This window comes from Euphorbia lathyris, chromosome 9, assembly GCF_963576675.1.
Source record: "Euphorbia lathyris chromosome 9, ddEupLath1.1, whole genome shotgun sequence".
Lineage (NCBI taxonomy): Eukaryota > Viridiplantae > Streptophyta > Magnoliopsida > Malpighiales > Euphorbiaceae > Euphorbia > Euphorbia lathyris.
The window spans coordinates 16,462,074-16,468,309 of record NC_088918.1 but is presented as its reverse complement, the minus strand read 5'-3'; the positions used below and the strand labels follow the sequence as shown (position 1 = coordinate 16,468,309).

The following is a 6,236-nucleotide window of genomic DNA, read 5'->3' as shown; positions in this document are numbered from 1 at the left end:
TTATAATATTTCATATCAAATCTGTAATTCTTTTCAAAGGCTTAGAATTAAATTTGTAACACTTATCCATGATGATGTTAGAACATTTTGAGATTTGAAAGTCATCCCAAATAAGCACACACCAGCACATACTGATGTCAGTGATGAATTTTTTTATTAAATTTATGTTATGAAAGTTAATGTGGTATTATTTTGACTTTGGACTAAAGCAAACATTATGTCTTTTTGACTTTGAGCGTGATTTACATTCACCGTTAGACCATACACTTATTGGAAATTTATAACAATGATCTTAGTTGGATATAAATTGGATATACATCAAGTTCAATTGTTAGGACACAAATTAAAATTCAATTTCTATGTAATAAATAAAATCAAATTCTCATACTTTCATTTTCACATCTTGTTTACATTTTCATATTGAATTCCAAGTCTACTAAAAAGATGTTTGAAAAGCTTCCAAAAACAAAAAAATCTCTAAACAACAACATATAGCAAACTGTAGCAAACTGTAACACCAACAAATAACAACAAATAACAAACCGTAACCACCTTAAATTAATGTCACAAACACTAAATATGGAAAGCTTTTTTTAACCTTTTTAACTGGATTGAAGTCTAAATATTTCGGGAATATCAACTGAAACTTTTAAAAACAATTTGAATAACATCTTCCTCAGTTTGAATGACTTAAACTTAAACATCAAATCCTGACTAAATAAATTCATCAACAACAGTCAATTGTACTACAATTAATCTTAACAATGATATAGTTTCACATAACTTTCCTGTAGTTCACCATTTTCATTAACGAGCCCCGGAATCAACTGATCGGCTTCGCTTCGATTAGAACTCACCTGCCAGTTGCAACCATAATCAGAACAAAACAACATCTGTCCTGTAGTTCACCATTTTCATTAAGGATCCCCGGAATCAACTGATCGGCTTCGGCTTCGGCTTCAATCAGAACTCACCTGCCAGTTGCAACCATAATCAGAACAAAACAACATCCTCAAAACAAATAGTATAGAACCCAAAACAAGTAACTCGTCCGGAACCATACAGAACGTGATGGCGAGTAAGATCCGCTCCTTCTGCCTCTAACACGTCTGCTTGGACTTCTATCTGCTTCTTTGCTGGGAGGCTAATTGCACCAAAACAAACAAATATAAGAAGCATAGAGCGATTGCAATCTCATCCGCCTCACAGCTGAAAACGAAAAAATTAAGTTTCACTTACAGATGCAAGTGGGGATATTGATCTTGACATGGATCTGCAAGAATTTCGAGAAACAACCAAATTATCCACAACAATAGAGAATATAATCCCTGTCCGAAAAGCCTCAATGCTATATCCACCTCAGACCGAACCAAAAGAAATGGAACACCACAAATATTTAGAAGCAACTCATATAAAGCAGGACAAATTGATGAAACAACAAAATACAACCTCAAGACTTGGTAATGACCTGCCCGGGCAGACAATGAGTGTTAATCAACACGAAGAAGATACAAAAATCACTATAACACCATGAATGGATTTGCGAAAGTTAAGGACATTCTCCCCGTCAAGACCAAATAAGAGAATAACTACGAGCTCTCATCTGTATAACCAAGTCCAGGGGGAGATATTGGAGTAGTTTCATGTTCTAACAGCTGATGTGTGGGATGGTATAAATAGCACTTAGATTTGAGTAATCCAGCTTTAGTATTGCGGCCCATCATCCACACTTGATCGTGCCTAGCACTAAACGACATCATTATAATATAACAACACGGTGAGATTGTTAGGATGTTCAAGCGGTGTCCTCAACTTCTCATCAACAAAAAATTGAATTACCTCAACCACCAAAGAGATCAGGTATGAGCAGAACCTCACATCAAGTTCTTACCATCCAATCCCCAGGTTGCTGCACAAAGCCACATCTAGTAAGCAAACAGAGAATAACATATATGACAACTCAGAAACCCTTTCCCGGTCAACTCTATCCAAATTTTAAGAGCAATGGTTCTTTAACATGCCTGTGAAGGATTAGTTGAGAACACACGGCTTTCTGACAATTAGGGGTGTCAATTTCGAGTTATCGTGTCAAAATCGTGTTATGTTATATGATATAAATGCAAGAAAAATAATAATTATGCCAATCGTGTCATGTTAGTAGTATTCTCTATAAATCATGTTATTGTGTTAAAAATTCACCCCGACTGAGAATTCTGAAATCTAGAAATATATATTCATATAGGTAACATTTGAGAACTAAAGATACATCCATGGATCAACAAATAATACTAATCCAATTCTTCAAAGGTGAATGTGCTGACAAATAAAAAAGAAAAACATGACTGAACTCAATTGCCAAGATACAATTGTATCAAAGATCAAAAGATAGTACAGATCTCCAAAAGTAGAATGTTAAAAGATTTGCCAAGTCATGTGCAAACATGAATATGACAAGCAATAATATAAAAGCTAGGAAGAGATAGAACTCAAGGCCTTTTTTTGAACCGAACAAGAGCTTCACTACCTATGATCAAGGAAAACAGAGTGGCTTCAGAGTTCAGACAACTCCAACTAGTTTCTATCAGAAAGGATTATCTTCCATTTACAAAAGAAAGTGAACTGTCAAACAATTAAGAGATAATAGCTTGATAGGTTGGTAATTGCTCCTGTGATCTTGAAGTCACAGCTTATGACAGAAGAATATATCGAAAAAATTCAGAAACAACCAAACATCCGCCTCTCCCCTATCCGCAGTCAAAATAATCATAATCATTGTAACAGTAGTGAAGTCATAAATTCAACACCATATTTCAATCAGACACCATAATTGACATTGCTCAACACTGAACATCAAAAAACATGTAAATTCTCACAATATCTACTACAAACCTCAACGACAGAATCTAACAATAGATACAAATAGATAAAAAATGTAAAACCCATTTATACCAATATCCTAAATGAGAAGACATGAACAAATCTATAAAGCTTAAGCTAATCAGTCAGAAGGACAGCTATTTTTTTAGCACTTTATCCATATATGTATAAGGCTCATTTGCCTGCACTGCACTGAACCCGGAACAGTCAAGCAGGAAAAATTATTGGCCCAAAGTTATCTTTGGATGCTAAGAGCCAAGGCATCAAAAAGAAAGCAGCAACCTTGAAATTGCACTTCCATCAATAGTTAATCACACCCAGTTGAACATGCAAGACGAGTGTGAATTTAGCTTAGAATTGCAATGTTGCATCAAGTCCACCAAAAACATTTATTGAAATCACGCAAGAACTGCTAACAAAATGCAAAAATTTAGAGAAGGTAGTAAAAAGTTGCAGCTGAGTTAATACCTTGAAGATCGGGGAGATACAGATCTACTATAAGATCTAGATCGAGGTCGATGAGAATAATTATCCCTGGGAGACATGCTGCAAAACAAATTACTATTAGCCAATCATCGAAACTTATGAGTGAACCAACTTTAAACATTCGCCAAAGACCAAAATACCTCCTGCTTCTGTCACTATAGCTACGACTACGGCTACGACTGACACTCCGACTGCGGCTCCTACTCCAACTTCGGCTCCGGCTCCTGTCATACGGACTATGACTTGGGCTCCTGCTGAAGTAGCTCCTCCTCGAGTCATACTCCCTCACCTAAACAAATACCAAACAAAAAGTACTACAAAAAGTCCAAAAACGAAAGTGAGGATTTCTCAAAGTTTTTACATTCTAACATACCCGTACATAAGAACGAGAAAATGCATTTCGAAACTCCGAGTCATCAAGTTTCTTAATCTGTAGATAGAGAAAGAGAAGTCACAACTAATCCAAACCCAAGAAATATGTGAATTGAAAAGCCATAAATTCCTGAAGGATGATGAAGTTTAAGAATAGGGTAATAACTTACCGCTCGTTTCATGTCATCATAGTTTGTGTAGTCAACAATTCCTGTCATGCCTACAATTGATGGAAGCATGTAAGAAATTACTAGCAAGTTACAACATCATATTCACACCAAGTTTTTTTTCCCCTCCTTATCAGTTACTACTAAAATTATCCAAAACACTAGCACATCAATATTAAATGTGCAAAATAAATGATCCTGATCCACATTTCAAAACCCCAACAAGTTTGGGATTGAAGTTGCACTCAACAAAGTTAATTTGAGTAGTACCATTAGTATATTATTCATGCACCAAACCAATAAGATCAACTATAACATCAACCATAGCATCACTATGCCACTATCTCAAATTGGTAAGTATAAGCTAACCAAAGGCTAAAAATTATAAATCACTCACCACCACGATCACGAAAAACTTGAGAAAAGCACACATCTCCAGCTCGTCACATGTGATCCTGATCATTGAATACAGAAGTACTGTTACACCCCAACTGTTCATGACTTTGAGCTCGGAAGCATAATTCTGTAATAACATAAGATGTAGTAGGGGAAGTGAAGCAAACCTTGAGATCTTGCCATGAAGCAGAAGAAGGCAATCCAGTAACCAGAACTGCAAGAAAGAATGATATCAAATCGACTTATTACAACAGCATCCTATAAGAAACTGAAGAGTGCTGTGAGATTTGAATAATACCTCGATAGTCCGAGCGTTTAGAAGGTCCACGACCTCCGCTGCTACCACTGTAACTACTATAACGGTCTCGAGGAGATGAAAGCCTTGGACCACTATGTGCAAGCTCAACCTAACAGGATTGGTTAAATTTCATGGAAATGCAAAAGAGAAACTAATCAAGCTTTGGAAAAAGAATAAAGCTAGCTTTCTACACACATGAAAACACTAATATGTGAACAAGAAATTTGATGATGAGAAATAGATACTAACTCGTAGGCGACAGCCATCAAAGTTGTACCCATCTCGACCACGGATAGCATCTTCAGCATCCCGGGGATCTTCAAACTACAATGCAAAAGAGATTCAAGAATGTGCAAGATTGTTAAATTAGCTAGTAAAGAAAGACTCATTGATAGGTAACAAATTATTTCCAATAACATTCTACAAAAGCTTTATGAGCTGAATTTACCTCAACAAAGGCATACCCCGGGGGTCTTGGTGGGACTTTCAAATCAATTTCAACAATAGGCCCGTACTGCAATCAAGAAGCAACACAAGAAGAAAAATAAGCATTAGCAATCGTTTTATCATAATCTAGTAAATCGATTCAATTATCAGAACGCAGATAAGTATAGTAATTAAATCACTGTACCTTGTAGAACAAATCTTCAACTTCTCTCTGACGAACATCTCCTGGAAGATTGCCAACATAAAGAGTGCGACTCGCACGACTGCTCATGTTTTCCCTCTGCTAAAAGCAAAATCACTTAAATAGATGCATAAAAATAAGAACATACACAAGGAAATTCATTTGAACAGCATAAGTTAGGGTTGCTAGTTGAGGAAGAAACACATACAATAATTCAGACTAATCGGAGTATCAAAGGCATACAATAATTCAGACTAATCTGAGTATCAAAAAAAATTCGATTGAGGAAAAGCGATGCAATAATCGGAGTAGGAATAACAAGTGAAGAATGAGAGGAGGAAGAAAAAGCTTCACCTATGGAAAGGATCGTTGAAGAACTGTGAATTGAGGAAGAGCGAGGATTTTTCTGGAAGGAACAATGCAGAGAGAGGAAGACTTTATGCGGAAAAAAGAGTGGCAATGAAATTTATACAAAAAAAAACTTAGAAGAGTATGTTTCCCGTTTTACCCCCAAGCAACTTTACAAAATCTTATTGTTGTTAGGGAACATGTGTTAGTCGTTTATTGGTTGCATGTTGGACACGTAGTCATATGTGTTAGGCTCTGATTGGGTAGAACGAAATTTTAAAATGGTTTTTTGTTGAGAGAATATTAAATTGGGTTTTGGTACGATGTAATAAAATAATGTCACAATTCTAAAATAATAATAATGTCATAATACCCATTTCGGTCCTCAAATTAAAGCTTCAACATCGAATTAAAGCGTCAAAGTCAATTAAGACATTAAACTATTAAAATTATCAATCAGATTTCTTAACTAAATAAAAAACATCAATTGAGTTCGGATAAATTACACCTATAGCTACTGAACTTTATCCATTTTAACATTATAGTCATTGAACTTCTCAGGGCCGTTCCTGACCTTTTAAAGGCCCGGGACGAGATGATAATTTGGGCCCTCCATATATACATTCTACTTTTTTTTTTTTTAAGTTGTAGGTCAGATGATTTT

General features: G+C 35.7%; 1 pseudogene; it reads right to left on the bottom strand.

Moving 5' to 3' along the window:
- Positions 1-625: 625 nt before the first annotated feature.
- Positions 626-5,716, bottom strand: LOC136205657 (serine/arginine-rich splicing factor SR30-like; annotated as a pseudogene).
- Positions 5,717-6,236: the final 520 nt, after the last annotated feature.